This window comes from Balaenoptera physalus (assembly GCF_965194825.1).
Source record: "Balaenoptera physalus genome assembly, chromosome: 9".
Taxonomy (NCBI): Eukaryota; Metazoa; Chordata; class Mammalia; order Artiodactyla; family Balaenopteridae; genus Balaenoptera; species Balaenoptera physalus.
Window position 1 is genome coordinate 96,525,497 of NC_138888.1, and position 18,173 is coordinate 96,543,669.

At 39.1% G+C, this 18,173-nt stretch overlaps 1 protein-coding gene across 2 annotated transcripts in view; it reads left to right on the forward strand.

Moving 5' to 3' along the window:
* FILIP1 (filamin A interacting protein 1) overlaps positions 1–18,173 on the forward strand; it is a 213,157-nt gene that overhangs the window by 19,075 nt on the left and 175,909 nt on the right. The window lies entirely within an intron of this gene.

Consider the following 18,173-nt stretch of genomic DNA (forward strand, 5'->3'; position numbering starts at 1 on the left):
TCGTGTCTGTAGTTGGGTTGGATTTGTGTAAGAAGTTTGTTCCTCTAAGTGGACATGATAATTTGAAAAAATATTCTAAACTGAGGATAATTTCAAAGAAGATACAAATGCACATTTTAAAAGAAATTATTTGAGTCTATTTTGTCAACTTAGAGAAGCAATTTACCCCAAACCAGTTTTGAACAAATTGTTGACAAGAATGTATCAACTCTTTCAGTAAATGTTCTTATTTTAAGAAAAACTAATTAAAGCTTATATATCATATGCTCAGAAAAATGAAATAGTACATACATTTCAGTACATATTATATTTCATGATTCTGATTGCATGATTAGTTTACAAAGTAAATGCAGCTAATCATGTATAATGAATGTAACAGTGCAAAATGCACTCTGGTAAACTTGGTATCAGAGAATGAAACTTCTGGTGCTTTAGTGGAGATGAAGTATCTTTGCCTTTAAAGAGTTTCAAAAAGTCTGAACTAAATGCTTTACATTTTTCTTGTTTTTATCTTAGGAAGGGTCACATTGTTGGCTTACAAATGTCTGTGTAAAGCCAAAATCTGCCATTCGTAGATTTCGGAGGCATGTAATTTCTTTTGGAGCTAGTGGAACAGTGTGAGGATAGCTGAGTACAGCATTTGGCCCTGGGTGAAACCATGTTTCCTGATGGATTGATTTTTGAGTATCATTGTCTTCATGACTGTACGTTTACCCTTGAGAATCAAAAATAGCTCAGGTTAGAGCACGTGCTTTCCTCCAGTTTATGAACAATCAACTGTGCAGGTTGCGTTCTCTCATTCACTCAGGCTCACGTCTGTGTTATTTTGACCCTTGACCATAAGAGAGCCCACTGCCATTTCTCCCACCACCCTAAGGTCTGTCCCCTTCATCCTTGGTCTGGATTATAACAGGGCTTCTCCCCTTCCACCCCTCGTTGCCATCCAGACCACCTTGCCCATGACCATGGGGTTAATTTTCTTATGCTTGTCTCTCCTACTCCTCACTTATCTTTTGCAACTAGTCGCTGCCAAACAGACACCTAGGCTGGGTATTTTGAGAACCTTCCATCATCTGGCATGTACTTAACTTTTCCAGTCTCAGCTCCCACTACTCAACAACAAGTGTGTCCCTCTGCTTCAGATGGTTCAGATTTTGGGCCCTTCTCCAAACACCTCCATGCTGCATATTTCAATGCTCCACCTCTGCCCCTTTCATTCCCTCCTGCCTGGAACACTTTTCCTCCTCTCTCCTGTAGAGACTTTGTCCACTGTTTAAAACCCAGATCAGTGGCTCCCGCTTTCACAATGATTTCCCAGACCATACCATTTAGAAGTGATTCTTTCTTAGTTTGGGCTGTTTGGTGCTCTGTTAGAATTAGGGTCCTTTGGAGCAGGGTTTACTTCTTTAAATTCAGAACAATTTTATGAAGGCGACCAGGTACAAAGCATTATCCTAAGCATCCCTTGGCCCTGGAGCGGTTCGGCCCCATGTGCCTTGTGGATGTTCTATGAACATTTTTGGCTCTGGATTTCTAATGATGAACATGTGAGAAAGTATAGGTAAGGATAAAATCAAGACAAGCAACTATAAGTGTGGTTAATAGCTTTTTATCTCAAAACTTTCTCAAGGAAGGTCTTCATAGTTTTACCGAGTACAGAAAAATTACAAGTAATTGTGACTACGCTCGTGTACTTGATTGTGGAGACGATGTACCTCTTGGGAATGAAATAGGAAGGTTCATATATAAGACTATATATATATATATATATATATAAAGACTATATATGTATATATATTTATATTTATATTTATTTATATATGCATCTCCTGTGTATACACCTAGAGCTCTAAATACTATAAGTCATATACTTTTATCATCTCCTGGTACCAGATTCTATTTATAGTTACCTTTGGTACTATACATTTAAATCATGGTTCTTTCCATTTGTGGGTCATCATGGATTGAAATCTGGCCTTGAACATTAAAATATTTAAATATCATGCTTACCCCTTTTTATTTTTTCCTAAATATTATAAAAAGAGACATTTCTCAGTTTTATTTTAAATCTCTCCTGAAACCTGTAGCCTTACTGTGTGAGAGAAAGCATGAATCACGATTTTGAACTAATTTTCTTCCGTGGTCACCAAAAGAAAAGAATTCTCTTTACATTTTAAGATGGCCAAGGAGGTTAAAATTACTCTTTTTAAATGGGTGTTCACCAAGAATCACTATGGGATTTTCCCAAAGAAATTTATGAAATATTTAATATATCCATTTAGCAATGATTTCCCAGTGGTTATAATTTTTACTTATTCTTTAGAAGTGACACTTTGTGGTAAAATACACATTCTCAACTAATGCTAATTGTCTGTTTTGGAAGATGAGCATTTCTTCACAAAACAGTTGCCCTAAGAAACAAGATTTTACAGGGCTTGTTTAATTGACATCTTCACTAATTTGTCCCCTCTCTAACATGTGGGTTTTAAAACAGCAGCACCATGGGAAGTGAAGGGATGAGCTTAGGCTGAGATCTATTTCAGCAGACAGGTTTAAGAGAAAAAAAGGCTGGTAACAGCTTATTAGAAAAATAATATCTAAAAGCCCGCAACATACATTTGTTTATACGTTAATTATTTTAAAGATATGTAGCAGTAGAATGAAAGATAAGCTAATAAAATGCGTTTTGCTTCCTTATATCTGAGCTGGATGTGTCGTTCAGATGGAGGAGGCAGGAAAGGCTAATTGCATAGGCAAGTCAGACGGCCTGAATTCACGTTTCAGCTCACTACGACCCCGGGCAAAGTACCCTCTGTACCTCAGCTTCCTCATCTCTAAAATGACGGGAATAATACTAGCTTCCTCATAGAGTTGTTCTGAAGATTAAACGAGTTGATAAAACTTACAGTTGCCCAATAGACTTTTCAATAATTTTATGCTATTCCTGCTTTCTTAGTACACCTTAAATATAGTTACCTGTTTAGTTTAATCTTTGTTGCACACAAAAATCTTCGATACAGACGGTTTGTAAAATCAGGTTCATGGATCATAGGAAAGGCAGAAGAATGTATTGTTTAAATGTGGAATCCTGTCAGGGACATACTTTGCTGCTGTGTACTCCAAGCAGACACAGTTTGAGCTCCAGCCAATAATTTAGTATGGAATTTATGTTTCAATCCCTCCGTTATCACTCAGCAGTGTGCTGTCTTATAGAATTATTACTAAAAAGGCCAAGAAATCACCCACAGCATAGACCGTTCCATGGTTTCTATATTTGCACTTGGAGATAAAGTGTGTTTATACGTAGTGCTTGGGTATCTCTTTTATAGCCGACTACGCTGGGAGACTTCCTCTTCCAAGGAGGGATATATTATTAAATTTATCATTCTTTATTTCTTCCCTTAGATGTTTTGTTTTGTTTTACTAACCTAGTAACAGATAAAAATGAAAAGACCAAAAAAGGTCGTCTCACACTAGCTTCAACCTCACCAAATACAAGTGAATTCTTGCTACTCATTGCCCTTAATCCTAATCATTCCTCTTAAACATGGCAAGAAAGTATATTCCAAGGCAAAAAAAAAGAGGGTTACCTCATAAAGATGTATAAGTATATTATGGAGTGCTCACTATTCTGTATATTTAACTTAACGAAAATATATGAAGCACTCAAAAGTGGAGAAGTTTCTTAGTAACTTCTACTAGCTTATGCAGGGTACTCACAGTTTAGACCTGTCCATTTTGCTTTATTTTTCACAATTGAAAAGGATGAGTTTCTAAAAGATAAGGCAAACTGAATTTCAGAATGATCATTCTCTAATGAAGACCTTGTTTTAGAAAGAAAGAAAGAAGAAAGGAAGGAAAGAAAAGAAAGAAAAGAAAAGAATTTTCCTGGCTTTATAGAATACATTATAAAGGTTCTAGGGCAAAAATATGGGAACCTCAGGAAAATATTTTGGATTATGTTCTTCTTTTTTCCTTAAATGGTCAGTCCTACTCTTTAGCTAATCAGAGAAGAGAAAAGGCTGCAGGCAGAATACAACTTTCCCCATGGCAGTAGCTGAGGCAGTGTAATTTCAAAGGCTAGGCAGCGAGTTGTGTAAGAACTTAGCATAAGGAAAGTCCAACATGAATTGGGCAGCTCCAGTTGGCTGTTGACCAGCTGATTGCAGAACTTGAGAAACTCCCAGCAAAGAGATGAAGAAATACGATATTAACCAGCATTCCAGTCCCTGAGAGCTTTGTTTAAGCCACAGCAGCACTGAAAAGTCAAAAGAAGGTTGGTGTTGCGTTTCCTTTTTGGGAAGTGGTGTCAATGTTCATAATATTGTGTGATTTATGTGTTTCTGAGGTCTGTGAAAGACAGACTTTAAAAAGAATTTTTAAAGCTAATGCAGAATTTATCTCAAGTGGTCTGACTTTCATTGAACCCTTAAGGTTCAGGGATTTTTCTGTTTTTGCTTTTTTGCTTAAATGCTGTCACCTACCTCCTTCACCAAAACATAGATGAAAACAATTGTTGCTTCACTGGCCAAGGACTTTATATGTCTACGCTTGAAAACAGTCTCTTTTTTTTTTTTTTTTGCTTTTTCAATAATTGTAATTGCAATCTTTGAATCTTTCCAAGTTACTCTGAAGAAGTGAATTATCTGCTGCTTATCTTTGTAAGGAAAAGGTGAAAGAAAGCCATGAAATGGACATATCAGAGTTGGCAAAATGCATTCTTTAAAAAATGATTTGCTACAGATTTAAAGCCAAAAGGCAATTTGATTGAAAACAGTAGACTGCTGACATCACCAAGACAATCAAATTACTGCCAACTTGCCTTGTTTATATGAAAGATCTTTGCAAAAATAAGGTCCCCCCCCGACACACACATGAGTCATAGGCGATACAGTAATAGGGATAAATGGACTTTATTTCTCTTTATATGTCTTTAATATACTTATGTCTTAAGTAACTCCTTTTAGGGCCTGCTTCTTTGACTGAGGTACAACAGGAAAGGAAGAGGCATTGCTGAGTTCATAATGCTATTTCAGTGTGGCAGCCTAAGTACATGAGGAAATGACACCCCGGGCCTGTATTTGGGGCCTTGCAGTTACTGTGACGACAACACACACCAATGGAAAACAAAGATGCTCTGCTTGCCAGCACAAGCCAGGAAGAGTTTTGCCAGCTCAGATTTTTCCTAATTATTCTATAAGTCTTGAAATGTGACACTTGAGATATGCAAGGCTCTTTGTGTTTCATGAACTGTTTAGTGAGTGACGCATGCTTCACGGGCAGCCTGGAATTTGGACGAGGGAGGGGCCTTTACATATAAGCTTAACTTTCACATGCTGTCTTGATAGATCTCATCCTCTGGTTTGGACACCGCCAGACCAACTGCTTTGGTCACAGCCTGTTGTTTGGTCCTTAAGGAAGGCAGCTGCTTTGGTAGAATTCACTCCTCGGGGACCCCTCAACTTTGGTGACAAATCCCCACCTTCCATATTCTGTTCATTCCATAGATCGTTGCCCAGCATGCCAGGTGTTCCTACTAGTGACTGGGAAATCTGAGTCCCAATTCTTATATAGTGATATAATAGATAATATAATGATAATAACAGCTACATATAATATAGATTATCTACTTAATGTATGTATTATAGAGCTATGCATAATTATTTAGTATATATACGTGATGCCAATAATAGCATATACTGGAGATTTTTCTGTGCCAGGCACTTTGAATGATTTTATTTACTTCTCGTAACAACCCTATGAGGCACTATTTTTTTTTAATCTCTTGTTTTATGGATTAGAAAAATGAGGTTTATAGATGATAAGTAACTTGCTCAGTGGTAGATTTGAGATTCTAACCCAGGCAATTTGATCTTATTTAGCCCATATTTTCACCACTTTCTTGTAACGCAGGCAGTTGTTCAAGGAGGACCTCTACCTAGGTGACTGTGAGACATTTTGGTGAAAGGTGTCGAATGTGAACCTGCAGTCTGGAAAGATACACTAAGAGCAAAGAACAAAGAGATTTGGGGTCAAAAGGCCAGTGGGGCTCTTCTCCAGGGTCCTGAAGTGGAGCCAGAAGCTGCAATGGCCTGCGGAGCTGGGCGACCCAGGAAGAGCTAGGCCTGGGGCCCTGGAACACGGAAGTTCTTCTTCCACAGTGGTGGATGGCACAGCGTGGTTCTCGGCTTCTACACTGCCGAGATGATTCTCTGGAGAAGGAAGACTTGGAGCATTTGAATTTATGATCTATTATGGGTGCTATTGTAGCCAGATCCTTTGATGCCATTGGGGGTTTTGGTCTGTTGTTTCTCCTGTTGACAAGTTAGAACTCCCCCTTCTATTGTAATGAAATGCTCTGCAGATCTCTGCCTTGGTCATGAGCATTCCGTTTGTTAAGTGGTTCAAGAGAGAGTCCTGCAACATACTTATTCCAGCTGTTGGTAGCAATAATTCTGGAAGAAGCCTTTGGTGGTGTGTGTAAGTTTGTTGGGGGAGGTACTGAGGAAAGGGGCAGAAAGTCTCATTCTGTATAAGAGCCCTTATTGACTCCCAATGACTTTGTTTAGGGAGTGAGTTGTCAACCTAACAGCATGTTTTTCCTTCTGAAAAACAGAGCTGGCTGTAGTTTAAGGAAAATTACCTGATACTGTTCAGCCAGTGGTTTGCTACAGTGGAGCAATGGCATGAGATATTTTATTATTCTATTTAATTCTTTTCTCTTTATTAAAACCCGAGTCATCTCCAATGATGCCAAAAATCTGACTATCTGGATATAATTGGAATTTTTTGAGTTTCTATTTACTTGTATGACACTTAACTTTTGTACTACCTGAAGTAAAAGGAGAGCAGTTCTAATACAATTTTGATGGAGCAGATAATGCTTTGCTTTTTCTTATGCCAGTGGCCATAAATACTCTACTTTTCCTGTATATCAAATATCCCAGGTGGTAGGATTTAATATCCCAGGAAGGTGAATGTTTCACGTGAAATAAACACATAGCAGAATGAATCTCTACCTTCTGAGAAATTATATTCTATGAATTACAAACAGCATCTTGTCACAACTGTGTAGCACACCCCAGCCCCGCTCCTACATGCTCACTACTGGTCAGCACACAGGACTTGTAGGCTACTTACCTGACAGGCTAAACACCTTCCTGAAGCAAATACACTCTTTGCTCTGTGGCATAGACCTATTTAATCCAAAATAAAGGTCGTGATGTATTATATTTCATTAAGGCACTCTTTTTCATTCACATGATCTCTCCTGACTTCCTTACAACAAACAAACTAAGAATTTCCCTTTTGTCCTCCCGGTCTTTATGTAAAAAGGTGTAACAATGTCAAAGGAGGGAAAGAATTAGTGTTATATCCTTTGGAGACAAAGGGCTTCACTGGTTGGCTTCTGGAAGTATTCTTTTTCTCATTCAATTATTCTAAATTCCTCTTGGCACCCAAACTGCATGATAATTCAGACATTCTGTGAGACCTCCTAGTTCTCTTGGCATTGCCACAGCTGGTCTGACTTCCAGCAGGAATGGGGGCTCTGAGTCTCACACTGTCGATGATCATACAGTTTTGGTCCTGGAGCCACCCACACCAAAGAGGGTGGAAACCTCTAGACTCCGAGCTCACTCGGGACCATCAGGTCATCTAGTCTGCGGTTCTCAACATTCCCTGTGTGTCAGAGTCACCTGGGATGCTTTGAAAATGCAGATGTCCAGGCAATGCCCCAGAGGTTCTGATTCAAGCTGGCCTGAGTGCGTGCCCAAGTGTTGATCTATTTTGGAAGCTTTTATGTGATTTTAATGTGTATCCAGGGTTGAGAACCAGTTATCTAATACAATCTCTTCATTTTAAAGAAGAAGGTACTAGGATGAAGGAAGAGAGGTCACTTGATACAAGTTACAGTGTCTTCTGAGGCTGAGTCTATTACCTTTTCTATCACATGATCAGAATAAACAACAAAGTAGCCAATATTTAATCACTGCTTTCTATGTGTTAGGCACTAACAAGGCAGAAGTGAGGCAGTTACTTGTGCACTCTACATTTACAGAGAAGGAGGCTGAGGGAGCTGCCCAAGGCCCTCCGACAAGCAGGTGGCAGATCTGCGATTTGAATCCAGGCAACTGGACTCCTCAGCTTGTGCTCTTAATCTCTTAATCACTTTGCTGTTCTGGAGCCAACTCTGAGAATGTAAGGTGCTGAGTGGCAGCTGCTTCCCTATTTCAGCATCAGGGGTCTTGTGGCAGCTGGCCTTGGTGCTCTGAGATCCCACTAACTGGTTTGCTGCTTGACTGGAGATTGGGTCCTTGCATTCTCTTATTTTCCCAATAAGTGTGCCAACTGGAGACAACCCATTCTCTTAGAGACTGTTCCAAAGGTTCCATTTCCCCCAGTGACTTTGTCTCTTTTATCCTGTCTTTCTTTTGTGGACCGTTATAATATTTTCTGTCTTACTTTTGGACACATATCTTTTTACCTTTATGTGGAAATTCTAACCACAAACTCTACTCTCTTGTTCAGACCTTGAGTTTCCCCCTAACCCTGTGAGTTTGGCTGTGTTCACCATTTTCCCTGGGATTACCCCATCTCTGGACTTTCTTACCACCCCCTAACTTCTCATGACCTCAGCAACAACAGGAAGGGATTAATCACTTCGCTTCTTCTATAGCAGCAGGTGCATTAGAAACAAGCAGGTCTGTCCCATGGAAATGACTGGCTGGAGGGTCAATGTACTCCAAAGGTCTCTTAAAGTATACATTTTTAGGTTGCATTATGGAATTAATTTTCTGATTGATTATGTAAGTTTAAATTTCTATAGAGAAGGCTTTTTTACACCTTGGGAAAAATCTATATACATCGTCTGGTTAAATGAACTTTATCAAGATGAAACTCACTAATGGCAAACACTATAGCACAGATTTCTGTAAGCAATAGCAACTCAACAAAAAGTGAAAGACTATAATAAATATTCTATGAAAAATATTTACATGTAAATTTAAAAAATTAACGTGATATATAGATTCAGGTATGACTTGGGACTTTTTTTAGAGCCATGTTTCATAAAACAAGTGCTCAATAAGTTGAATCTGTTAAATGTCATGGAATTGAGGAAGTAAACATTACTGAACAGTTTTGATCAGTAATTGGACTGAACATAATTTTTTTTATATAAACATGGGTATAACAATCAGTGACCATGGGTGATTATTTCTCTGCTTCTCAGTATTCTCTAAACCTTTAATGACCACGTATTGTTTTTATTACAAGTTAAAAATCAACAGACATCTTAAATGTTCATTAGAGCATCAGAGAGTAATGAATGCTTAACTGAGTGGAAGCTAGACTCTGTAGCTGCGATTAGCATGATGTATGTATATTTCCAAAAACAGACTAGAACTCTTACTTTAAATGCATAACTATTGACACAAGTCTAATTGCTCCTCATCTCTTCACTCATGTGCTGCAAAATTCATAAAAAAAAAAAAAACACACACACACAAACACACACAAAACACAACACAACCAGGCTCTTATTTGGTTTACTAGCTGGAAATGTTCTTATCCTTGGAAATCTATTTTGGAGTTAGTTGCTCTCCTCCCCTACAAGTGGTAAAGCAACAGCTGCCATTTAATTAATGTTCTGCTGACAGCTCCAGCTGATGAATACCCTTGAAGTTCCCTATCAGCGTCAGTACTACCCACATTACCCCAAGAGGAAATATTGATTATAGTTGCTTGATTTTGCCTTATTTCACCATAGCTTTCTTTCCTGCACTACTTCCTTCAAATTCCAATGAGGCTGTTATTTACATCACCATTCACATCTTCCAGGGAATAAGGTCCCGGTGGAACACATGTGTTCCTGGTGATGTATTGCAATGGAACCTCACCAAAATGAACACGTGAAACACTAAGCTCAAATAGAGGAGAGCACTGGGGGAAAACCAGATGAAAGTGACTTGTGGTTTCTCAGAAAGTAAAGAATTTTGTCCTTTTGAGAGAGAGATTAGAGAAAATAAAAAAGAGCTCTTGTTTTTCCACGTAGCATGAATGTATGGTTAAAATCCTGCAATTTGATTTATGTCTGGATTATTATTTCAATTTCTGTTCCCAGAACTTTCATAGGAGTTGAACTTCAACAGTACTATCATTACTATTGTGTGACAATGAAAAGGATTTGAGCTGTGTGAAAACAACCGTTTCCAGAGTGAGATCCATTCAAGCCGTTCATCCTGAAGAACGTATCTTAGGCTCCGTCAGGCAAGGCCCATGCACGTAGCTAACTGGCAACAGGTAGAACACAGGATCCAAATGGTGTGGCATTAGATGACAAAGAGTGGTTCAAGCTGGTATCTGGCCTCTGAGGATCTAAAACATGAGGTTATGGGGTGTCCCGGCAGGCAGCTGGGGCAGGGCTGTGTTCTGACCCAGGCAGGGTGTCAGCGTTTGGGCAAGCCTGTCAGCAGGACCAGGGAGGAGAGCCGGGAGGTGGGATTCAGGGACAGAATAGTTCTGGAGGAGGAGCAGTCCTAGAGACTCTGTAATGCAATGTCAAAACAACTAAGATGATGCTAAATCCCAGAGTCCTGGGCTAGAGCTCTTTGTGTCCCTCCTGTTTCCCATTCAGTTAGTAGTGTTCACCCACTCGCTAAATATTTATTGAGATTCATCTGTGTCAGGCACTGAGCTAGGGATTGGGTACGATCGTGAATATCATATTATCTCTACTCTAAGTGGGTTACAGGTAGAAACAATGGCAATTTCAGTGCCATGTGACTAGTGAGTGAATGGGATTGTGGGAGCACTCACCTGGTTTTGGGTGGTGAGTGACTGATTCAGAAGATCAGAGATGGGGCGATAAAGCAACTCTTGCTGTGGGGAAAGGGGACCCTAGAGGCTGAAAACGAGATAGGGCCTGACAAACAAGGTCTAAGGGAAGGCAGAGGAAATTAATGTGACTGAAAGGCTCAATGACTGATTTGTTGCAACAAGTCCACATAGCTTTACGAATGGTGGGGAGCTCGTAAGTTGCGTTGTTTTCACTTATATGATAATTTTAATGTTTTTAAGAATAATGTGATGAAGGGGACGCACTGTATACACACATTTTCATCACACTTAAATCTGTCTTGGCCATAATGAGCCAACCGAATATGCATCTTGTGGGCTGGAAAATTCCTGACTCTCACCACCACCCACACTCTGAGCATTCTTTTAAAGCAGTGACCAGTCTTAATAGGAATTCCGTGGTGGTCCAGTGGTTAGGACTCTGCTCTCACTGCTGAGGGCGTGGGTTCAATTCCTGGTTGGAGAACTAAGATCCCGCAAGCTGCGTGGCCAAAAAAAAAAAAAACAGCAGTGATCAGTCTTTTGGATATATTTCTAAAAGGGAGTGATGGATATTTCCTATAAAATTCTTTGCTTTAAGACTTTTACAAGTTTGTGCGCTTTGAAAAATACTTACATATATTCAACACTTCACTTCAAGTGACTAAGTGCTTCTGGAGCAGGAAACTTATGTGAATAGCCAGGAAATTTTTGAAGTACCAGTTGGGAACATTGCCTTACCACATAATAAAATGAATTTTGAAACCACACTCATTAAAAACACTTTGATAGTGGTGTCAGAATCAGTTCACATCAGATGAGGAGATCAAAGGAAAATAGTCAGAACTCCAGAAACCTACATATGAGAGTTTCGTGTTAGAAAGGAGAGATACTTCAAATCAGAAAAGAAAATATGGAGTTTTCAGTCAATGGGGTTGAAAAAACTGGGAAAAAATGAAATGAAATCTCTACGTCACCATTTATACCAATACATACTAGATGCATCAGAAATTTAAGTGTAAAAATTGAAAGTGAAATACTAGAAAAATATATACATATTAGTGGAGTGGGAAAGACCTTCCTATGCAAGGGAAAAAAGCAGTAAAACAAAAGACTAAAATATTTGACTCCATAAAAACAGAATGAAAACTTTTATACAGGAAAAAAAAAACACCTCATGAACAAAGTTAAAATGCAAACAGCAATCTGGGCAAAAATATTTGTGACAAAATAAATTAAGAACAAATATCCTTAACACAAAGAGCTCTTTTAAATGAATAAAGCAAAAGAGACGCGACAATAGAAAAACGGACAAATGGCATAAATAAACAATTTGTAGTAAATGTGTGAAAAACTATTTAGCCTCACTGATAATTAAAAGTTCAAATTTAAGGAAGATAGTAGGGGCTTCCCTGGTGGCACAGTGGTTAAGAATCCACCTGTCAATGCAGGGGACATGGGTTCGAGCCCTGGTCCAAGAAGATCCCACATGCCACGGAGCAACTAAGCCCGTGAGCCACAACTACTGAGCCTGCGCTCTAGAGCCCGTGAGCCACAACTACTGAGCCTGCAAGCCACAACTACTGAAGCCCGCGTGCCTAGAGCCCGTGCTCCACAACAAGAGAAGCTACTGCAATGAGAAGCCCGCACACCGCAACAAAAAGTAGCCCCTGCTCTCAGCAACTAGAGAAAATCCGTGTGCAGCAGCAAAGACCCAAGGCAGCCAAAAATTAAATAAATTAATAAATAAATAAATTTAAAAAAATAAATAAATAAAAAAGAAGATAGTATTATTTCAACCAACGCATTGACAAAGATGCAACAGAATCCAATACCTGCATGGTGAGGGTGTGAGGAAGTGGTCGCTATGGAATGCTGGTGGGAAAATCAGCTAGGACCAGCTTCCTGAAAGGCAGTTTGACAATATGCGGTAGGAATCTTAATAATCAGAAGAAAATCAGCCCGCTTCCATTTTGAAAAAAGCATTGTTTTCCTTTCCTCCTATTGTTCTCAAATATTGCCTATTGACTTCTAACGTTTGGCACACCTAGAGGCTCTTATTAAAAAGAAAAGTCCACATACTTCTTCCTCAGTAGCTTGATAGGATTTCCTAGGAGGGACCTTGCTCGATTAGAATTGTGGAGACAAGGCTGCATAGTCCGTTCTGCCTAATCACTGAAGTGCCAAGAACATCTTGATGGCCGTGTATTTCCTGAGTAATGTGATTATCAGGACAGAAACTGATATCCAAAATGGACACATACATGACTGTATCACGAGGGTAGGGGAGCAAGGGGCAGGTGGGTAAAACGGGGCACTGGAGTCAGGAATCCTTGCCTCTGATCACTACTTCATAAAACTGCTCAGGCTCATTAGGGTTATAGGGCTAAACTGATCCAGAAAAACGGTGCCAAGGATCAAATTTTGGTCAATCTGCTCAGTTCATGAATTGCTCTGAAAAAATTGTTTTACCATAATATTTTTAGATACTGATAGATGGTAAGAGATGATTGACTTCAACCACTTTTTAGGAGGGATGAGGAAGCTGAGACCCAGAAAGTCTGTCTTTCTCGAAGTCGTATAGCTTATGAATTCAAATATGTGAATTCATAGACAAGCCACAGCATCGTGCTGCATATCTTCCTGGAATCCAGAACATTATCTGTCTCGGGTTATTTCCCAAGATACTTGTTGTTTAAAAGCTCGTGGTTTCTCTGTCTCCCCCTGCCTCTGGCACTCCAGATGTTGGGCTTTTCAGGACACCAGCACCTCTCTCCTCATCAGTTCTGTCTGTTATTCCAGGGGATGGAGGGAGGCTAGTTGGAGAGTGGTGTGTGGTGTGCATGCGTCCTGCAAGGGGTCTTGTGAGGGTGGGGCCTGGTGCCTGTGAGGCTCAGCTGCGTCTCCCTGGTCTGAGAGCAGGAACCTGTTTGTGAACGGGTAGGGAGCAGTGACGTGAGTAAAACCTCACCCAGACCTTGTGCGCTAACGTTCTTGTGCTTTGTTCTGGACAAGGCCTTTCTTGGAAGAAGCCACTCCTGAAAGATTACCCAGAGTGAAGGTAGGCAGTAAGCATTTCAGACCGTCTTTTGTTGTTGGGTCCTGCAAGGAATGTGCTGAGGTGAGAGTGGTGCTTTGTCACTTTGGTGGTCCTTCCAAGTGTTCTTTTTCATACACGGGGCACAAGTGAATGAGTTCCCTTTACTTCTCTCAAACCCACAGATAAAGGGAGCCTATGCGTTGTATGTAATTCTGTTAATTAGAATGTAAGTGTGACTAATAGCACAACTATGCTTAACTTCCAACTTCTGTTTGGTGATTTGACTAACAATGCATTATTCAGCGAGATCATCACCTTCTCCTTCTGTAGCCCTCCTTTCTTTAAACAGCCAAAATGAGTACATCCTCATGTCTTTGCTTCTTTATCATCCATTGTACCCTCCCTTCCATGCTCACACTGTGATGGTGGGAATTCTGTTTCCCCTTTTTCCCTCCGCATCTGAGTTCAGGCCCTGATATGTGTGAGTTTTGCACCCTCCCTCACAGGAGGACCTTCTCTGTCAGGCTTCCTGACATCAACTTTCCATGCTTTCCTGGGCTTATTCCTCATTCTTTCCTCTTTCCCTTCTTTTCAGAACCCTCTTTCTGTTATTTCTCCTGCTTCAGCCAGTCTTTGAACATCTTGCGACATTAATATACATGAAAGGTACATAAATCAAGACACTTTTATTAATGTTATGGAGAAAGTTGTTATTCATAAAGGATAATTTGCTGTCACTAATTAACTTTCAACCTCAAGATTTATTTTCAATTCCCACTCATTCTCTGAGAAATACCCATCTTGGAGGAGGGAACTGCCATTTCTCCTAGATTGCTGTACGACAGAGCAGAGATTGAAGCATAAATTACCCCTCTACATGGGAGGTCAGACTAGATGCTTGGGAACAAGGAGATGGTCTGACTTAACTCTCTTCTCAGTTTTTAATATTTGTTTTTCTATTCTGGAATTTGGTGATTTAAGCGGGAATAGTGTCTACTCCATTAAGAGATTGGAAGAACATTGTGTAAGTACAATGATTGTAAAGGGTGTTTAATATACCAGGAAAAGGTCAGAATTTGGTTATATAAAATCCTCAGCTAAATTCCAGAAATTTTTCATGAGTGCTTTATTTAAAAGGAGAGCTATAAAATGTGGATTTAAAATATGTATGTGGAATGGATTGGATACCATTTTCTCAAATATTCTTGGAAAGGTTCTATATAATGATGGTGTGTAATTAATTTCTTTTACCCAACTTAGGTTCCTCACTAATAGTGGTTGATTTATTTGTTTAATTTGGTTCATACCAAACTGAAGGTTACAAATAACCTCCTTTGCTGTGTATGGTCTGGACCCAACTATAGAAGCAATAGTCTATGTAATTTTCTACTTACAGCCCAATTAAACTGAAAGACAAATTAAGAATGATGACATCAGTAAGACCTGATCGATAAACTATCATGTGAATATGACAATCATTAATGCATTAATGTTAATTTTAATATAACTATTATAGCTATTGGCTATAGGAAGAAAATAAATGACAGAATAATAATAAAGTTGTTTTTACTGAGCGCTCCCAACATACCAGAATCTATGCTACATGCTTAATGTGCATGGTATAAAAATAACTATTATTTATTTATTATTTTTTTTAAAGAGTTCTGTTTTTTTGTTTTTTTGTTTTTTTAATAAATTTATTTATTTATTTATATTTATTTTTGGCTGTGTTGGGTCTTCGTTTCTGTGCGTGGGCTTTCTCCAGTTGCGGCGAGCGGGGGCTGCTCTTCATCGCGGTGCGCGGGCCTCTCACCGTTGCAGCCTCTCCCGTTGCGGAGCACAGGCTCCAGATGCGCAGGCTCAGTAGCTGTGGCTCACGGGCCTAGTCGCTCCGCGGAATGTGGGATCTTCCCAGACCAGGGCTCGAACCTGTGTCCCCTGCATTGGCAGACAGATTCCTAACCACTGCGCCACCAGGGAAGCCCAAAAACTAACTATTATTATTCGTGTTTTATAGATATGCTATTTTTTAAATTCTTGCTTAAGACATGGTCTGACTTCTTGTCATCTAAAATTTGGGCTTATCTGAAACTCACGTTTTAGGAAACAGGGTGCAAGCTCATGAAATACTTTTTCCCTCATGGATTTCCTAATATTTGGTAGTGTTGATTTGTATACAGAATTCACTATGAAATAAAAAAAATTTACCCATAAAAATATTATCAGAGTCAAAAAAGTAAGCAATATTGAAAGCGATTTTAACGTGTTAAACCTCAGAAAAGATTTTTTTATTATTTTAATACTATATTAATATATTAATTTAAGAGTTAGTTTTAATACATTATTAACATATTTTGTGTGATATAATAATAAAATACTATATTATATTATTAACGTGTGCAGGGTAATCCTATGTAGGGGATGGTGGCGTGGTGGACAGGTCCCAGCCAACATAAATACAACAAGGACTGTAAGGTGATTTCAGGAGAAGAACTGAGTTAACTCTGAGCCACCCACTGTTTTATGTCAGATTCTCCTCGTTACTAGTTCAGGTTATAAAATAAAAATTTTTTTTAAATTTAATTTTATTTATTTTCTTAATGCAGCAGGTTCTTATTAGTTATCCATTTTATCCATATTAGTGTATACATGTCAATCCCAATCTCCCAGTTCATCACATCACCACCCCCCACCCCCCGGCCACTTTCCCCCCTTGGTGTCCATACATTTGTTCTCTACCTCTGTGTCTCTAATTCGGCCCCGCAAACCGGTTCATCTGTACCATTTTTCTAGGTTCCACATGTATGCGTTAATATACGATATTTGTTTTTCTCTTTCTGACTTACTTCACTCTGTATAACAGTCTCTAGATCCATCCACGTCTCCACAAATGACCCAATTTCGTTCCTTTTTATGGCTGAGTAATATTCCATTGTATATATGTACCACATCTTCTTTATCCATTAATCTGTCGATGGGCATTTAGGTTGCTTCCATGACCTGGCTATTGTAAACAGTGCTGCAATGAACATTGGGGTGCATGTGTCTTTTTGAATTATGGTTTTCTCTGGGTATATGCCCAGTAGTGGGATTGCTGGGTCATATAGTAATTCTATTTTTAGTTTTTTAAGGACCCTCCATACTGTTCTCCATAGTGGCTGTATCAATGTACATTCCCACCAACAGTGCAAGAGGGTTCCCTTTTGTCCACACCCTCTCCAGCATTTGTTGTTTGTAGATTTTCTGATGATGCCCATTCTAACTGGTGTGAGGTGATACCTCATTGTACTTTTGATTTGCATATCTCTAATAATTAGTGATGTTGAGCAGCTTTTCATGTGTTTCTTGGCCATCTGTATGTCTTCTTTGGAGAAATGTCTATTTAGTTCTTCTGCCCATTTTGGATTGGGTTGTTTGTTTTTTGAATATTGAGCTGCATGAGCTGTTTATATATTTTGGAGATTAATCCTTTGTCCGTTGATTTGTTTGCAAATATTTTCTCCCATTCTGAGGGTTGTCTTTTCATCTTGTTTGTAGTTTCCTTTGCTTTGCAAAAGTTTTAAAGTTTCATTAGGTCCCATTTCTTTATTTTTGTTTTTATTTCCATTACTCTAGGAGGTGGATCAAAAAAGATCTTGCTGCGATTTATGTCAAAGAGTGTTCTTCCTATGTTTTCCTCTAAGAGTTTTATAGTGTCCAGTCTTACATTTAGGTCTCTAATCCATTTTGAGTTGATTTTTGTGTATGGTGTTAGGGAGTGTTCTAATTTCATTCTTTTACATGTAGCTGTCCAGTTTTCCCAGCACCATTTATTGAAGAGACTGTCTTTTCTCCATTGTACATCCGTGCCTCCTTTGTCATAGGTTAGTTGACTATAGGTGCGTGGGTTTATCTCTGGGCTTTCTATCCTGTTCCACTGATCTATATTTCTGTTTTTGTGCCAGTGCCATAGTGTCTTGATTACTGTAGCTTTGTAGTATAGTCTGAAGTCAGGGAGCCTGATTCCTCCAGCTCCGTTTTTTTCCCTCAAGACTACTTTGGCTAACCGGGGTCTTTTGTGTCTCCATGCAAATTTTAAGATTTTTTTTCTAGTTCTGTAAAAAGTGCCATTGGTAATTTGATAGGGATTGCATTGAATCTGTAGATTGCTTTGGGTAGTATAGTCATTTTCACAAGATTGATTCTTCCAATCCAAAAACATGGTATATCTCTCCATCTGTTTGTATCAATTTTAATTTCTTTCATTAGTGTCATAGTTTTCTGCATACAGGTCTTTTGTCCCCCTAGGTAGGTTTAT